This window comes from Schistocerca gregaria, chromosome 6 (genome assembly GCF_023897955.1).
Source record: "Schistocerca gregaria isolate iqSchGreg1 chromosome 6, iqSchGreg1.2, whole genome shotgun sequence".
NCBI classification, from domain to species: domain Eukaryota; kingdom Metazoa; phylum Arthropoda; class Insecta; order Orthoptera; family Acrididae; genus Schistocerca; species Schistocerca gregaria.
This window is the reverse complement of record NC_064925.1, coordinates 242,862,334-242,881,973: the sequence shown is the minus strand read 5'-3', so window position 1 is coordinate 242,881,973 and position 19,640 is coordinate 242,862,334.

Genomic DNA, 19,640 nt, shown 5'->3' with positions numbered 1-19,640 from the left:
TAGGTCCCATCTCCTTAAATTCCCACCTTTTTGCAGTTTCTTCAGTTTTAATCTACAGGCCATAACCAATAGATTGTGGTCAGAGTCCACATCTGCCCCTGGAAATGTCTTACAATTTAAAACCTGTTTCCTAAATCTCTATCTTACCATTATATAATCTATCTGAAATATGTCAGTATCTCCAGGCTTGTTCCATGTATACAACCTTCTTAAATGATTCTTGAATCAAGTGTTAGCTATGATTAAGTTGTGCTCTGTGCAAAATTCTACCAGCCGGCTTCCTCTTTCATTTCTTAGCCCCAATTCACATTCACCTACTACGTTTCCCTCTTTCCCTTTTCCTACTACAGAATTCCAGTCACCCATGACTATTAAATTTTCGGCTCCCTTCACTATCTGAATAATTTCTTTTATTTCGTCATCTGCAGAGCTAGTTGGCATATAAACTTGAACTACTGCAGTAGGTGTGGGCTTCGTGTTTATCGTGGCCACAATAATGCGTTCACTATGCTGTTGGTAGTAGCTTACCCGCATTCCTATTTTTTTATTCATTATTAAACATACTCCTGCATTACCCCTATTTGATTTTGTATTTATAACCCTGTATTCGCCTGACCAAAAGGCTTGTTCCTCCTGCCACCGAATTTCACTAATTCCCACTACATCTAACTATAATCTATCCATTTCCCTTTTTTAAATTTTCTAACCTACCTGCCCGATTAAGGGATCTGACATTCCACGCTCCGATCCGTAGAACGCCAGTTTTCTTTCTCCTGATAACGACGTCCTCTTGAGTAGTCCCCGCCCGGAGATCCGGATAGGGGACTAATTTACCTCCGGAATATTTTACCCAAGAAGACGCCATCATCATTAACCATACAGTAAAGCTGCATGCCCTCGGGAAAAATTAGGGCTGTAGTTTCCACTTGCTTTCAGCCGTTCGCAGTACCACAACAGCAAGGCCGTTTTGGTTAATGTTACAATGCCAGATCAGTCAATGATCCAGACTGTTGCCCCTGCAACTACTGAAAAGGCTGGTGTCCCTCTTCAGGAACCACGCGTTTGTCTGGTCTCTCAACAGATACCCCTCAGTTGTGGTTGCACTTACGATACGGCTATCTGTATCGCTGAGGCACGCAAGCCGCCCCACCAACGGCAAGGTGCATGGTTCATTGGGGGGGGGGGGGGGGGGACGACCCTTTCGGTATCCTCCGTCAATCCCACCTGGTAAGGATCCCACACCGCGCAGCAATATTCTAACAGTGGACGAACGAGTGTAGTGTAAGCTGTCTCTTTAGTGAACTTGTTGCATCTTCTAAGTGTCCTGGCAATGAAACGCAACCTTTGGCTCGCCTTCCCCACAATATTATCTATGTGGTCTTTCCAACTGAAGTTGTTCGTAATTTTAACACCCAGGTACTTAGCCTTGAGAATTGTACTATTTATCGAGTAATCGAATTCCAACGGATTTCTTTTGGAACTCATGTGGATCACCTCACACTTTTCGTTATTTAGCGTCAACTGCCATCTGGCACACCATACAGAAATATTTTCTAAATCGCTTTGCAACTGGTACTGGTCTTCGGATGACCTTACTTGACGGTAAATTACAGCATCATCTGCGAACAACCTAAGAGAACTGCTCAGATTGTCACCGAGGTCATTTATATAGATCAGGAACAGCAGAGGTCCCAGGACGCTTCCCTGGGGAACACCTGATATCACTTCAGTTTTACTCGATGATTTGCCGTCTATTACTACGAACTGCGACCTTCCTGACAGGAAATCACGAATCCAGTCCCACAACTGAGACGATACGCCATAGGCCCGCAGCTGGATTAGAAGTCGCTTGTAAGGAACGGTGTCAAAAGCTTTCCGGAAATCCAGAAACACGGAATCAAGCTGAGATCCCCTGTCGATAGCGGCTATTACTTCGTGATAATAAAGAAAAGATAAGCAATAAATATGTGGCGGTGTGGCTCAGTAGTTCGCGACGAGTTGAGCCGCCGTGGCGCAGGTGGCCATTCCAGGTGACCCCGAAATGACGCTGAGCGGTGTCGCGTAACGAAAGAGAATGCGCGACAGAAAGAGGGCGTATTGTGAGCCGGCAGCCGGGCCGCGCTGCGCTGCGACAGACAGCTTTAATTAAGGAGCGAAATAACCGCCGCCCGTGCCGCCGGCTGCCGAGGCGAGCCGCCGGCGCGTAATGGGTCGTGTCAATGGCAGAGCCGCGCCGGCCGACGCCCGGTACAGCGGCGCCGCGTAGGAGGCGGCCGGCCGGGCCCGAAACCGGTTCTCGGCGTCGCCGTACCGGGCAGGTAGCCGCTGCCCGCTAGCCGCTGGCCCTATCGTGGGAAACGGCTTCTAACCTCACTGCCTGCTCCTCATCTGACCTTCGGCAGAGACCCGCTGCAGAAGATTCTGCAGGTATGGCTACTGGAGAACTCCGCAAAGTATGGTCACCGGTATCTTGATCTGGAGTAATTGGTAAATCCCCAATACTTAAAAAAAACCAACTCCTGTGGACAAAACACCTCCAAACCTCTTATTACTTTGAATGTGAGCTAATTTGTTAAATATTTCACCTTGAATTACAAAACAAAGGAATTACAGTCATTGGCTGCCATTGGGCGCTGATTTACTCAATATGGTAGGTCGAACATTTTTACTGGACCGGAATTCGAAGCCAGATCTCGCGCTCATTTCGTTCGTTATTGTTCATTCTATTTGTTCGAGGTGGACGCCCCATGACGCTTGTTCAAGTTCATCGTTGATCCAATAACTCAGTTTATTACAGAGCGCAGCTGACCCCCTGACCGAACACTGAGCTTACCGTGTCGGCAGGACGCAGTGGTCACCGTAACTGCTCGGAATACCCCAGCACGCCTCCCGTCAGACTCAAATTTTCAACTTATCCATACACTTATTTTGTAATAAATAAGCCCTCAGTCACAAATATTAAGTCAAAAATTGATCTCGTTTCGACGCTACTATGAGCGTCGTCTTCAGAATTAGGCTAACTGTACTAAAACATTAGGTATATAGTACATTAATAAAATTAAAGTTTGTACTGACCCGAAAAGATGCAGTACTTACAAGCATATTAAAAAAGATCTCAGCCGGAAAGGCGACGTCATGAACACTTGTCAGATGGCGAGTCGCTAACGGCTGCTCGTACTGTGGACAAGGATTGCAGCAAGAGTCGACCAATGATGTCTTCAGAAGTTATCCCGCGTTTATTGTCAATTATCTTAAGAGCGTTTTTACCATGACTCCACGAAGTTGGCGTGTTCCTGGGAATGCCGGACATTTGCCACGCCGGACATTTGCCACGCCAGACACTTGCCACGCCGGACATTTGCCACGCCGGACATTTGCCACGCCAGACACTTGCCACGCCGGACATTTGCCACGCCGGACATTTGCCACGCCGGACATTTGCCACGCCAGACACTTGCCACGCCGGACATTTGCCACGCCGGGCATTTGCCACACTTGCCCCTCCCTTCGCCAGGTAGCTTGAGTAGCGATCCCTCAGGTAAGAGACGCCCTTCCTCGTACTTCTTCTGTCCGCTTTCAAACCGCCGTCTCCACATCTTACTCGATACAACCAGTACGTAAGGGACCTTCTTCTTCGACTTCTTGGCCAAATACAGAGATTCTTTTCCGAAATCGAAATATTTATATTTTTTGGAAAACGAAAGCAATACCGACGATCATGTCAGTATGTAATTAGTTTTGCCAAGTATAAATATAGATTTCTCTGTCTGTATCGTAACTTGCTTTCACGCTTACTGATTGCGAACGAAGCAGTCCATCGCCATGGGCGAAACAAGAAAGGATCGATGTAACGGGAATGCGAATGTACGCTAATCATTTCTTTTTGATCGCTGCATTTGTGCCTACTTTTATTACTACAACTGCATGCCCAAAAGACAACAAGGAAAGAAGAAGTGGGTATGTGAATGTTTGAAAAGAAGAACGACATACTCCATATTAATTTACTCTCTAAAATACGATATCCCTTGTGGCGAAACATTAGTTAATAAAGTGTAGCGGGACAATGTTCAAAACACGACTGAAAAAACGTTCACTATAGAGATAAGAACTTCTATGATTGAAATGTCATCTAAGGTCGACGTACAATTTTAAAATGTTAGAAATGAGGAAATGAAGTAATACAGAATGCTATACTTGTAACGTACGTCGTTCTACATTGTTTAGCTCTGGTATTTACAGGCTCACAGAGAAAGCATCCTACGTTTTGGAGGGAAAAGCCGTAATTGTAATGATCTGCACTACAACAGAAACAAGAAGCACAACTTAAGGAAAAATAATGTAATCTGTGTTCCAGCTCACAAGTGACATTGAAGCATATAATTCCTGTGACTTAGTATGGGCAGAGGCTATTTTCGACAACCAGAATAAATTAATAACTGGCTGCTTTTACCGACCCCCAGTCTCAGATGAAACAGTTGCTGAACAGTTCAAAGAAAACTTGTCTCATCACAAATGGGTATCCTACTCATACAATTACAGTTGGCAATGACTTCATTCTACCTCCTGTATGTTGACAAAAATACATTATAGACTGAAAACAACTTCCATAATTGTGCTAAATACTTTTTATAAAATTATTTTGAACAATTAGTTGACGAGGCTACTCAAATTGTAAATGGTTACGAAAACACACTTGACCTCTTAGCCACAAATAATCCTGAGCATCACGACGGATACAGGGATTAGTGAACACACAGTCGTAGCGAGGCTCAGTTCCGTAACAAAGAAATTCACCAAAACTGAACGCGAAATACATCTATTTATAACAGCAACTAAAAATTCGGTTGACGTGTTTCTAAGAGACAGTCTCCAATCCTTCCAAACTATGTAAGCGAAGACCATATTTGGCTTAAATTCAAAGAAACAGCATCTACAGCACTCGAGAGATTCATACCAAATAAATTAATAAGAGACGGAACTCATCCCCCATGGTACACAAAACACGACGGAAAGCTGCTGCAGGAGCACCGAAGAAGGCACGTATAATTTAGACGAACGCAAATTCTCCAAGATTGGCAAAATTTTACTGAGGATCGAAATTTGGTGCGGACTTCAATGTGAGATGCATTTAATAGTTTCCACAACGAAACTCTCTCTAGACAATTGGCGGAAACTCCAAGCAGATTCTGGTTCTACGTTAAGTAAACCAGCGGAAATGCTCAGTAAGCGATGGGGAGGGGGAGGGGGTGGAGAAGGAGGGGGAGACAAGGGGCCCAACTCTTCGGAGCAGGTAAAATCGGGGCAAATGTCCGGCGTGGAAAATGCCCGCACACCCTCCTCATCTGACCTTCGGCAGAGACCCGCTGTGGACTCTGCACTGTCGAAGATGCTGCAGGTATGGCTACTGAAGAACTTCATAAGTCAAAGTATCGTCACCGGTATTTTGATCTGGAGTAACTGGTAAATCCCCGATTCTTTAAAGAAACAAACTCCAGTGGACAAAACAGCTCCTAACGTCTGATAACTTGGTAAATGTGTTAATGTGTTAAGTATTTCACCTTCAATTACGACACAATGGAATTACAGTCATTGGCTGACATTGTGCACTCATTTAATGAATATGAAAGGTCGAAAATATTTACTGGACCGGAATTAGAAACCAGATCTCCTGCTTACTGGACAGATGCACTGACCACTGCAGCTGGCCAGAGTGGCCGTGCGCTTCTAGGCGCTACAGTCTGGAGCCGAGCGGCCGCTACGGTCGCAGGTTCGAATCCTGCCTTGGGCATGGATGTGTGTGATGTCCTTAGGTTAGTTAGGTTTAATTGGTTCTAAGTTCTAGGGGACTGATGATCTTAGAAGTTAAGTCGCATAGTGCTCAGAGCCATTTGAACCATTTTTGTGACCACTTCACCATTTGGACACACCGGTCTCCTTCACTACACGGAATACCAGAGCACGCCTCCCGCCAGACCCAAATTCTCAACTTATGCACGCAGTACTAATGTAATACCCCCTGCCCATTATACCCAGTACTCGCTGCATTTCGCCGAGTCCTGTGATTTCGCGCCTGGCGTGCATCTTCACAGAAAAGATCATTGCTCGTCTCGCCTTAATTAGATATACATGTGGTATCTGTTCTGTTCTTTCGGAGATCTCCGAAACAATAGACACCACTTACATGTAATTAAGTCGAGACGAACATTGATCTCTTCAGAAGTTACCGAGCGTTTATCGCTAATTATCTTAACAGCGTATTTACCATGCCTCCACGAAGTTGGTGTGTTCCCGTTCTGGCAAGTGCCACCTGATTAGGAACGAAACACGTGCCTACACCTTTGACTCGGCCGTCTGCCATCTTTTATCACCTTGAGGGGTTTCCAGGATTTCGGATGATCTTATTACCGTAGCAGCCGGTGACGCTAATATAAAAAAGTAAAAAATAAATAAAAATAAACGTAATTAAAAATGAGAAACAAAAATAAAAAATAATTAATAAACAATAATTAATTAAAAAGATAGATGGTTTCTACGTTCAAGGCACTGAGAAATTGTAATTAATTTGTCACTTGAATTCCTTTCTGTCTCAATGTTCAAATGCCTCTGAGCACTATGGGACTAAACACCTGAGGTCATCAGTCACCTAGAACTTAGAACTACATAAACCTAACTAACCTAAGGACGTCACACACATCCATGCCCCAGCCAGGATTCGAACCTGCGACCGCAGCGGTCACGCGGTTCCAGACTGTAGCGTCTAGAACCGCTCGGCCACTCCGGCCGGCTGTCTCAATGTCTTCGGACACATTCTAAAGAACAGACACCACATATATTGTGACTATGAGTATGTAAGAGGAAGGAAGGTTTAGAAAAGGTTTTGAAATTATGATTAAGGCTGTTTAGAAGTCACTAAGTGCTTTCATTATGAACCACTGTGTTGCTTGGGATTGGGTGACAGGGTTTGGGAAGAAATGAAATACTCGTTTGGCCTAACCTGACTGTCTTTGCGGTCTTCAGTCCAGAGACTGGTTTGATGCAGCTCTCCATGCTAGTGTATGCTGTGCCAGCTTTTTCAGCTCCAAGTAACTACTGCAGCTTACATCCTACTGAGTCTGCTTGGCGTATTCAGCTCTTGGTCTCCCTCTACGATTTTTACCCTCCACGCTTCCCTCCATTAATAAATTGGTGGTCCCTTGATGCCTCAGAACGCGTCATACCAATCGATCCCTTCTTCTTGTCAAGTTGTGCCACAAATTCCTTTTCTCCACAAATCTATTTTGTACCTCCTCATTAAAGACGTGGTCTGCCCATTTAATCTTCTTTAGCATCACATATCGAAAGTGTCTATTCTCTTCTTGTCTAAACTATCATTCATGTTTCACTTCCATACATGGCTACACTCCAGACAAATATCTTCAGAAAAGAATCCCCAACACTTAACTCTACATTCGATATCAACGATTTTCTCTTCCTCAGACATCCATTCCTTGCCATAGTCTACATTTTATACCCTCTCTACTCCGACCATCATCAGTTATTTTGCTCAGTAAATAACAGAACTTATCTACTACTTTAAGCATTTCATTTTCTAATCTAATACCCTCAGTATCACCTGATTTAATTCGATTACATTTCGTTATCCCCTTTCTGCTTTTGTTGCTGTTCATCTCATATCCTACTTTCAAGTCACTTCCATTCCGTTCAGCTGCTCTTCCAGGTCCTTGGCTGTTTCTGACAGAATTACAATATCATCGGCAAACCTCAAAGTTTTTATTTCTTCTCTCTCGAATTTAATTCCTGCTTCAATTTTTTTTGTTTTCTTTACTGCTTGCTCAATACACAGATTGAATAACATCGGGGATAAGCTACAACCCTGTCTTACTCACTTTTCAACGACTGCTTCCTTTTCATGCCCCTCGCCTCTTATAACTGCCATCTGGTTTCTGTAAAAATTGCAACTAGCGTTTCGCTTGCTGTATTTTACTCCTGCCACCTTCAGAATCTGAAAGAATGTATTCCAGTCGACATTGTCAAAAGCTTTCTCTAAGTCTACAAATGGTAGAGACGTACGTTTGCCTTTCCTTAACCTGGCTTCTAAGGTAAGTCGTAGGGTCGGTATTGCCTAGCGGGTTCCAACATTTCAACGGAATCCAAACAGATCTTCCCCCAGGTCGGCTTATACCGGGTTCTCCATTCATCTGTAAAGAATCGTGTTAGTGTTTTGCAGCCACGACTTATTAAACTGGTAGTTCGGTAATTTTCGATCCTGTCAACACCTGCTTTCTTTGGGATTGGAAGTACTAATTCTTCTTGAAGTCTGAGGGAATTTCGCCTGTCTCATACATCTTGCTCACCAGATGGAAAATTTTTGTCACTACTGACTTTTCCAAAGCTATCAGTAGTTCTAATGGAATGTTGTCTACTCCCGGGACCTTCTTTCGACTTAGGTATTTCATTGCTCTGTCAAATTCTTCATGCAGTATGATATGTCCCATATCTTCACCTACGTCGTCTTCCATTTTCATAACATAGCCCTGAAGTACAATGCCCTTGTATAGACCCTCTATATACTCCTTCCACCCTTGTGCTTTCACTTCTTTGCTTCTGAGCTCTTGATGTTCATGCAAGCCGTTCTCTTTTCTCAAACAGTCTCTTTAATTTTCCTGTAGGCAGTATCTGTCTTACCTCTAGTGATACATTCTTCTACATTCTTACCTTTGTCCTCTATCCATCCCTGCTTAGACAGTTTGCACTTCCTGTCAATCTCATTTTTGAGATGTTTGCATTCTTTTTGCCTGCTTCATTTACTGCATTTTTATATCTTCTCCTTTCATCAATTATATTCAATATCTCTACTGTTAGCCAAGGATTTCTACTAGCCCTCTTCTTTTTACTAACTTGACCCTCTGCTTGCTTCACTATTTCATCTCTCAAAGCTACCCATTCTTCTTCTAATGTATTTCTTTTCCCCTGTTCTTTTCAGTCGTTCCCTAACACTCTCTCAAACTCTCTATAATCTCTGGTTCTTTTGGTTTATCCAGGTCCCATCACCGTAAATTCCTACGTTTTTGCAGGTTCTTCAGCTTCAATCTACCGTTCATAACCAATAAATTGTGGTCAGAGTCCACATCTGCTCCTGGAAATGTCTTACAATTTAAAACCTGTGTCCTGAATCACTGTCTTACTACACTCCTGGAAATTGAAATAAGAACACCGTGAATTCATTGTCCCAGGAAGGGGAAGCTTTATTGACACATTCCTGGGGTCAGATACATCACATGATCACACTGACAGAACCACAGGCACACAGACACAGGCAACAGAGCATGCACAATGTCGGCACTAGTACAGTGTATATCCACCTTTCGCAGCAATGCAGGCTGCTATTCTCCCATGGAGACGATCGTAGAGATGCTGGATGTAGTCCTGTGGAACGGCTTGCCATGCCATTTCCACCTGGCGCCTCAGCTGGACCAGCGTTCGTGCTGGACGTGCAGGCCGCGTGAGACGACGCTTCATCCAGTCCCAAACATGCTCAATGGGGGACAGATCCGGAGATCTTGCTGGCCAGGGTAGTTGACTTACACCTTCTAGAGCACGTTGGGTGGCACGGGATACATGCGGACCTGCATTGTCCTGTTGGAACAGCAAGTTCCCTTGCCGGTCTAGGAATGGTAGAACGATGGGTTCGATGACGGTTTGGATGTACCGTGCACTATTCAGTGTCCCCTCGACGATCACCAGAGGTGTACGGCCGGTGTAAGAGATCGCTCCCCACACCATGATGCCGGGTGTTGGCCCTGTGTGCCTCGGTCGTATGCAGTCCTGATTGTGGCGCTCACCTGCACGGCGCCAAACACGCATACGACCATCATTGGCACCAAGGCAGAAGCGACTCTCATCGCTGAAGACGACACGTCTCCATTCGTCCCTCCATTCACGCCTGTCGCGACACCACTGGAGGCGGGCTGCACGATGTTGGGGCGTGAGCGGAAGACGGCCTAACGGTGTGCGGGACCGTAGCCCAGCTCCATGGAGAAGGTTGCGAATGGTCCTCGCCGATACCCCAGGAGCAACAGTGTCCCTAATTTGCTGGGAAGTGGCGGTGCGGTCCCCTACGGCACTGCGTAGGATCCTACGGTCTTGGCGTGCATCCGTGCGTCGCTGCGGTCCGGTCCCAGGTCGACGGGCACGTGCACCTTCCGCCGACCACTGGCGACAACATCGATGTACTGTGGAGACCTCACGCCCCACGTGTTGAGCAATTAGGCGGTACGTCCACCCGGCCTCCCGCATGCCCACTATACGCCCTCGCTCAATGTCCGTCAAGTGCACATACGGTTCACGTCCACGCTGTCGCGGCATGCTACCAGTGTTGAAGACTGCGATGGAGCTCCGTATGCCACGGCAAACTGGCTGACACTGACGGCGGCGGTGCACAAATGCTGCGGAGCTAGCGCCATTCGACGGCCAACACCGCGGTTCCTGGTGTGTCCGCTGTGCCGTGCGTGTGATCATTGCTTGTACAGCCCTCTCGCAGTGTCCGGAGCAAGTATGGTGGGTCTGACACACCGGTGTCAATGTGTTCTTTTTTCCATTTCCAGGAGTGTATTATATAATCAATCTGATACCTTCCAGTGTCTTCAAGCCTCTTCCACGTAAAAAAACCTTCTTTCATGTTTCTTAAACCAAGTGTTAGCTGTGATTAAGTTACGCTGTGTGCAAAATTCTACCAGGCGGCTTCCTCTTTCATTCCTTACCCCCCAGTCCATATTCACCTACTACTTTTTCTTTTCTTCCTTTCCTACAATCGCATTCCAGTCACCTATAACTATTAAATTTTCGTCTCCCTTAACTATCTGACTTTTTTCTTTTAACTCGTCATACATTTCTTCAATCTCTTCATAATCTACGGAGCTAGTTGGCATATACACTTGTACTACTGTGGTAGGCGTGAACTTCGTGTGTATCTTAGCTACAATAATGCGTCCACTACGCTGTTCGTAGTAGCTTATCCTCGATCCTATTTTTTATTCATTATTAAACCCACTCCTGCATCATCATTATCTGATTTTATATTTATAACCCTGTCTTAACCTGATCAGGAGTCTTGTTCCTCCTACCACCGAACTTCACTAATTCCCATTGTATCTACTTTAACCTATATATTTCCCTTTTTAAGTTTTCCAGCCTACCTGCCGATTAAGGGATCTGACATTCCACGCTCCGATCCGTAGAACGCCAGTTTTCTTTCTCCTGATAACGACATCCTCCTGAGTAGTCCCCGCCCGGAGATCCGAATGGGGGACTATTTTACCTCCGGAATATTTTATCCAAGAGGACGCCAGCATCATTTAACCATACAGTAAAGCTGCATGCCCTCGGGAAAAAATTACGTCTGTGGTTTCCTCTTGCTTTCAGGCGTTCGTAGTACCAGCACAGCAAGGCCGTTTTAGTTAGTGTTACAAGGCCAGATCAGTCAATCATCCAGACTGTTGCCCCTGCAACTACTGAAAAGTCTGCTGCCCCTCTTCAGGAACCACACATTTGTCTGGCGTCTCAACAGATATTCGTCCGCCGTGGTTGCACCTACGGTACGGCTATCTCTATCGCTGAGGCACGCAAGCCTCCCCACCAACGGCAAGGTCCATGAAATGACAAACGCTATGTTTTACATCATCTGACTTTATTCAGAGAACAGCATCATCTCATTGTTCTAAGGGAATTATACCTACGAAAAGACCAAGTAATTACACCAAGACAGTAACTACCTAGCACTGTTCCGGCTACTTCAAATGAAACTGTCCATAGATAAACTGCTAGAATTTTGTCAGCTGTCCTGCAACTACTGCAGATATCTCTATTTAAACCTGCGTGGACACTCGCTTCGGCTGCCTCTGCTGATATTACTACCAGCCATCTACTCTGAGTGCAGTAGCCCCATGGGAGCGTCCAGCTTCTTAGTTTTATTCAGTTTTCTCCTTCGCGCCTGCCATTCCCTGACACCGCGAGCTGTCGATGCACCCTCACCATCTCATTGCCTCTAATTGTTGTGCATTATTCTTCGGAGGCTAAATGGAGGGACGGAGGCGTCCGTCCTTAAATCATGTCTTAGGCGTGCTACAGGCTCTTCAAGACGCATAAGTGTACCTTCCAAAGACTATCTCCCTTTATCCCTCTCTTGTCTGCAGTTATATCTCTCTTTCCTCTAGTGTTATCACTACAAAAAAAGGTGCAAATGGCTCTGAGGACTATGGGACTTAACGTCTAAGGTCATCAGTCCCCTAGAAATTAGAACTACTTAAACCTAACCAACCTATGGTCATCCCACATATGCATGCCCGAGGCAGGATTCAAACCTGCGACCGTAGCAGTCGCACGGTTACGGACTGAAGCGCCTAGAACCGCTCGGCCACCGTGGCGGGCTGTTATCACTACATGCGAACCCTGAGGCCTCTGGTCATATTTTCTCCAATGCGTTTGAAGCTTGTGTCATTTAATGTAAAATCTCTCCAAGTACTGCCTGTTGTCTCGCTTGACTTGTATCCCTTCTCTCGTAACTTTCTCTTTGTTATATTTCGAACTCCAAATACTTGACCTTTTCCCGTAGGTACTGCAACTGTATGAAAATAATCCGGGTAATTTGCGCTCCATTTCAAGCGAAAGTACGTTTTTCATAAATCTAAGTGTCTTTGATATCATATCCCCTGAACTATATGTCGTACAGTGATATAAGATTGCAGGTACATGCTGTAGCATACGTCGATAGTGCCTACAAACAGTCGCAGATAGCGTTGGTTGTAAAGAAATAATCAATTAAAACGTCACGCCTGATGCTGGAGTTTTACTGCATGAACAGTGAAAATGTAGTAAGCGATAACCTTTTTCCTTTCATCATTTTGTGAGGGGTGTCAGCGAGGAAACGTTTCATAGATGTTTGAGATAATGTGTGATGTTTTTTTCCAGACGCTAAGTGCTCATATTATCGTTGTCAGTTACTTTTCCAGTGAAGACAAAACACACAGTTTTCATTTGTACTACTAGTCTACTTTTAACGTCAGACTATACCTCTTAATCAGTACGTTATGACAACATTTTAATTTTTTAAATTCGTTCAATAATTATGCGAAATGGTGGAAACTCAGGTTTATTGTTGGCCCTGTAAGCTTTAGACAGGCAGCCTGAACAGATATTTTGTTTTGGATTCCGTGTACAGCTATACTCACTTAGCAATAACGTGTGTGCCAAAAGGAATGGTCAGTATTCAGGGATATGGCAGGAACGACCATTCGAAGCAAAAAATATCTGGTAAACATGGGCCCTAAATATACAGGGTGGTCCATTGATCATGACCGGGCCAAATATCTCACGAAATAAGCGTCAAACGAAAAAACTACAAAGAACGAATCTTGTCTAGCTTGAAGGGGAAAACTAGATGGCACTATTGTTGGCCCACTAGATGGCTCTGCCATAGGTCAAACGGATTACATATTCGCGTAGTACGTAAAGAAATATGAATGTTTTAGTTGGACCACTTTTTTCGCTTTGTGATAGATGGCGCTGTAATCGTCACAAACTTGTGGCTCACAATTTTAGACCAACGGTTGGTAACAGGTAGGTTTTTTAAATTAAAATACAGAACGTAGGTACGTTTGAACATTTTATTTTGGTTTTTCCAATGTGATACATATACCTTTGTGAACTTATCATTTCTGAGAACGCATGCTGTTACAGCGTGATTACCTGTAAATACCAAATTAATACAATAAATTCTCAAAATGATGTCCGTCAACTTCAATGCATTTGGCAATACGTATAACGACATTCCTCTGAACAGCGAGTAGTTCGCCTTCCGTAATGTTCGGACATGCATTGACAATGCGCTGACACGTGTTGTCAGGCGATGTCGGTGGATCTCGATAGCAAATGTCCTTCAACGTTGCAGGTTCGAATCCTGCCTCGGACATAGATGTGTGTGATGTCCTTAGGTTAGTTAGGTTTACGTAGTTTTAAGTTCTAGGGGACTGATGACCTCCGCTGTTCAGTCCCATAGTGCTCAGAGCCCCCGGTTCCCGGTTTCGATTCCCCGCGGGGTCAGGGATTTTCTCTGCCTCGTGATGACTGGGTGTTGTGTGATGTCCTTAGCTTGGTTAGTTTTAAGTAGCCACAGAAAGAAATCCGGGGACGTCAGATCCGGTGAACCAATCTACCTGTCATGAAATATGCTATTCAATACCGTTTCAACCGCACGCCAACTATGTGCCGGACATCCATCATGTTGGAAGTACACCGCCATTCTGTCTTGTAGTAACATCGGTAGCAAATCAGCAAACATTGCACCATTTAGAGTGCCATCGATAAAATGGGGTTCAATTATTCTTCCTCCCACAATGACGCACCGTACATTAATCCGCTATGGTCACTGATGTTCCGCTTGTTGCAGCCATAGTGGATTTTCCGTTGGCCAATAGTGCATATTATGCCGGATTATGTTACCGCTGTTGGTGAATGACGCTTCGTCGCTAAATAGAACGCGTGCAAAAAATCTGTCATCATCCCGTAATTTCTCTTGTGCCCAGTGGCAGAACTGTACACGACGTTGAAAGTCGTCGCCATGCCATTCCTGGTGTACAGAAATATGGTACGGGTGCAATCGATGTTGATGTAGCATTCTCAACACCGACGTTTTTTAGAATCCCGATTCTCGCGCAGTTTGTTTGCTACTGGTGTGCGGATTATCCGCGACTGCAGCTAAAACACCTACTTGGGCATCATCGTGAGTTGCTCGTCGTAGTTGGTGTTTCACATGTAGCTGGACACTTCCTGTTTCCTTAAATAACGTAACTATCCGGCGAACGGTCCGGACACTTGGATGATGTCGTCCAGGATACCGAGCAGCATACATAGCACACGCCCGTTGGGCATTTTGATCACAATAGGCAAACATCAATGCGATATCGACCTTTTCGGCAATGGGTAAATGGTCCATTTTAAAACGGGTAGTGTATCACAAAGCAAATAACGTCCGCACTGGCGAAATGCTACGTGATACCGCGTACTTATACGTTTGTGACTATTACAGCGCCATCTATCACAAAGGCAAAATGTGGTCCAACTAAAACATTCATATTTCTTTACGTACTACACGAATATGCAATAAAAAATTGGGGTTCCTCTTTTTAAAAAAAAACGCAATTGAAATCCGGTTGACCTATGGCAGCGTCATCTAGCGGTTTCCCACTTCAAGCTAGACAAGCGTTGTTCTTTGTAGTTTTTTTGTTTGTCGCTTATTTCGTGAGATATTTGGCCCCGTCACGGTCAATAGACCAGGCTGTATACGTTAATCGCTGTGAGAATTTCTTCATCTTCGATTCGTTTAAACAAATCTCTTCTTATGCAAGCTGTTTGCTTTCCATATTTTGAGATGGAGTAGTATGGACCAAAACAAGAAATATTTGTCTAGTAAACATGGCCCCTAAATTGCATACCTTGCGAGCTATGAGCACTTGTTCAGTAGAAGAGATGTTTCACAGTAGCGAAGGCAAACAATTGCTTACAGCTCTTAACGTATACACTTCAGAGCCCATGGTTTACTGGACTTTTTCTTTGTTTTGGTCCATACTACCACGTATGAAAATACGAACAACAAAAACGTTGCATTAGAAGATATTTATTTTATGCTATGAAAGATGGAGTGCTCATAGGTCTAGAATCAATGTTTGCTAGACTTTTCACTTCGAATGACCGTTCCTGTCACACTCCTTAATTTTGACTACTCGAGCAGGACAACCAGTACAGATCGGATTAGCTCATTTGGTTCGCTTTACGTAGATATACAGAGACTTCACTAAATCACGTCAAGCCTCCACTTTCTTCACCTTGAGCTCTAATGGCCCTCTTAAGGACAAAATTTTAAAATATAATCTCCTTTCCTTCGCTAAATCTATTTGGTTTGCGCTGAACTGGTCACTGGTGGAAATTTGTAACTGTTTCGAAATACTTTTTGGCTACTTTTCACTGTGTACATCTGATTGCTTTTTATCTCGTAATAAAGTTTCACCTGATATTCCAGGCAAAAGGAGTAACAGGTATTTTTTTCCGGTGACCTGCTAACTAATTTATTAATATGAGATTGAGAAAACGGTATATATGTAAGTTTTTAAGGTTTTTCCATTGTTGTTACGTTATACATGTCGATCCTTTAGAGTGAATGAACACTAATCGACACATCCACATCACAAAGAAAGGATCCTAAGAAAGAGTTACGCGAATATACACTTTGTGATCAAAAGTATCCGAAGATCCCCAAAAATATTCGTTTTTCATATTAGGTGCATTGTGCTGGCGCTTTCTGTCAGGTACTCCACATCAGCGACCTCAGTAGTGATAAGACATCGTGAGAGAGCAGAATGGGGCGCTCCGTGGAACTCACGGACTTCGAACGTGGTCAGGTGATTGGGTGTCACTTGTGTACAGGCCGACAGTTAAAGAGGGTCGTAATGTGTAATAGGCCGACAGCTATCCAGACCATCACACAGCAATTCTAAACTGCATCAGGATCCACAGCAAGTACTATGACAGTTAAGCGGGAGGTGAGAAAACTTGGATTTCATGGTCGATCGTAAGCCACACATCACGCCGGTAAATGACAAACGACGCCTCGCTTGGTGTACGGAGCGTAAACATTGCACGATTGAACAGTGGAAAAACGTTGTATGAAGTGACGAATCGCGGTACACAATGTGGCGTTTGATAGCAGGGTGTGGGTATGGCGAATACCCTGTGAGCGTCACTGCCAGCATGTGTGGTGAGAACAGCAAAATTCGGAGGCGGTAGTGTTATGGTGTGGTCGTGTATCTCATGAAGGGGGCTTGCAACCCTTGTTGTTTTGCGCGAACTATCACAGTACAGGCCTACATTGATGTTTTAAGCACCTTATTACTTCCCAGTGTTGAAGAGCAATTCGGGGATGGCGATTGCATCTTTCAACACGATCGAGCACCTGTTCATAACGCACGGCCTGTGGCAGAGTGTTTTCACGACAATAACATCCCTGTAATGGACTGGCCTGCACAGAGTCCTTATCTGAATCCTTTAGAACACCTTTGAGATGTTTTGGAACGCCGACTTCGTGCCAGACTTCACCGACCGACATCGACACCTCTCCTCAGTGCAGCACTCTGTGAAGAATGGGCTGTCATTCCCCAAGAAACCTTCCAGCACCTGGTTGAACGTATACCTGCGAAAGTGGAAGCTGTCATCAAAGTTAAGGGTAGGCCAACACCATACTGATTTCCAGCGTTACTGATGGGGGGTGCCACGAACTTGTAAGTCGTTTTCAGCGATTTATCCTGTTAGCTTTGATCATATATACATATATATATGAGGGCTACGCCGAAAGTTTTTAGTAGAATGTGTGAAAAAACATTATTTGAAGAAAAAGTTTACAACTTTTCAAAATACTCTGCATTAGCATGTATACATTTTTCAATTTTCTGAAACCATTTAGAAAATGTGTCAGTCCAAGCTTCTTTTGGGATGTTAGTGCACTGTCGTACGCTGCAATGGCCTCTTCATCTGATGAAAACCGCTGCCCTCGAATTTTTTCCTTAGTCTTAGGGAACAGAAAGAAGTCACAGGGGACCAGGTCAGGTGAATACGGGGGATGGGGTAACACTCGCACTTTTTCCTTCTCCAGAAAGTCCATCGTTCTGGCAGCCCTGTGCGCAGATGCATTGTCGTGATGCAACAGAAGGTGCCCATTCTTGGACTTTGGATGCTGTGACGTCGATGTGGCGATGACTTCTGGAAGACAATCGTTCACATACCATTCAGCATTGACTGTGCGGACTGTTTACAGGTCACAGAGGTGAGATGTCCGATCTTTGTGAAAAAAGTTGCCACCATCTTTTTTCCAGAGCTCCGACTTCGTGGAACTTTTGTGGGTGGTTCCTCCCCTGGAAAGCACCAAACAGAAGACTGTCTCTTCATTTCAGGGTCATATTGGTAGACCACTTTTTATCACCTGTGACGAAATTGTAGGTGTCTTAGGACTTCCCTCCATTGAATTTTTCGAGCGTGGAACAACACCAGTCCACTCTCCCTCCTTTTGGCTTTCTGTCAGGTAATGTGGCACCCAACGGACACATCTCTTAGTAAGGCCTACGTGACTATGAACGATGGTCTGTGCTGCTGTTGATCCAATATTTAGGGTCCCTTCAATGTAGCAAAATGTAAGATGTGTATCTTCTTTGATCGTTTTCCTCACAGCATTAATGTTTTCAGGAGTCACAGCTGTTGCTGGCCGACCGGGACGAGATTCATCTTCAATTGACTGCCGACCCCTCGAAAACTGTGGCCCTAGAGGGGAAAGCTTCACGAAAAACAAGCAGCAAAGAAGAATGGCATTCTTCGGCGCTTAAACACTTTTTATAATCGTAAAAAATCATGACGCGAAAGTCGCGGCGCGACAGCTCCATCCTGCACCGTCGCTGACTCAGCACTGTCTGTGCTTTCTTACCGCGCTGTGGGGGGGGGGGGGGATCACCGCTAGCCAGGGAGAGCGTGCGCACGTCCCGAGGTCGTAAAACATCGCTCTTTCGAATGAAAACAACCCCATTGTCCCCCACCTTATGGTTTACGGGCTGCTAAAAACCTTCGGCATAGCCCTCGTATAAGCCTCTAACAGGGCTACAAAATGTAATACCTTGCAGCGTGAGGTGATGCAGTACGCGAAGGCTGGGCGAAGACTATGAGGCCAACAGCTTCGAAGTCCTCCTCTGCCGTAAGAGATTGGAGCATAGTAAGGGAGCGTCTAAATTGCGGCCGGTCTGCAGCTCGTGGTCGTGCGGTAGCGTTCTCGCTTCCCACTCCCGGATTCCCGGGTTCGATTCCCGGTAGGGTCAGGCATTTTCTCTGCCTCGTGATGACTGGGTGTTGTGTGCTGTCCTTAGGTTAGTTAGGTTTAAGTAGTTCTAAGTTCTAGGGGACTGACGACCATAGATGTTATGCCCCATAGTGCTCAGAGCCATTTGAACTTTTTTTTTTTTTTTTTTTTTTTTTTTTTTTTTTTTTTTTTTTTTTTGCTGCCCCACTAGCCACTTTCAAAATCTCACGTAATATGGTGTTCACTCAGGAAAGGATTCCCTTACCAGTCAACAGCTCTCCGCACACCGGAATCACCAATTATACAGTTTTAAATAATTTGGTCCCGCCAGATTTGGTGCTGAGCGTAAGTTTATTAGAACCACATCTCAGGCATTGCAGCCCATTGGTTTTGCCCAGCACCGGGAGTCAAGAAAGATACAGGGACAGCAAAGAAAGACACCACCAATATCACCTTCTCCTCACTTAGCCCATCTAACGTGCTTAATCAGTTACAAGCTCACTGGACCAAAGGACAGCTCGGTGATCTCATAACCTAATGAATCAGACTCTCCAAAACAGTAGATTCTTCGCAAATTACTGAATCCCCAAATGAGAGGCAAATGACTTAGAAATAGAAATGAAATAAATTTTGGTGCCCAAAAAACGCACAGGGCTAAGATAACACAGACCGGGGAATGATGTCGGAAAACCGCCGTGTCGACAGGCGTCGTACTAAATCCGAATGGCGAACGTCACCAACCCCGGGCCCCACA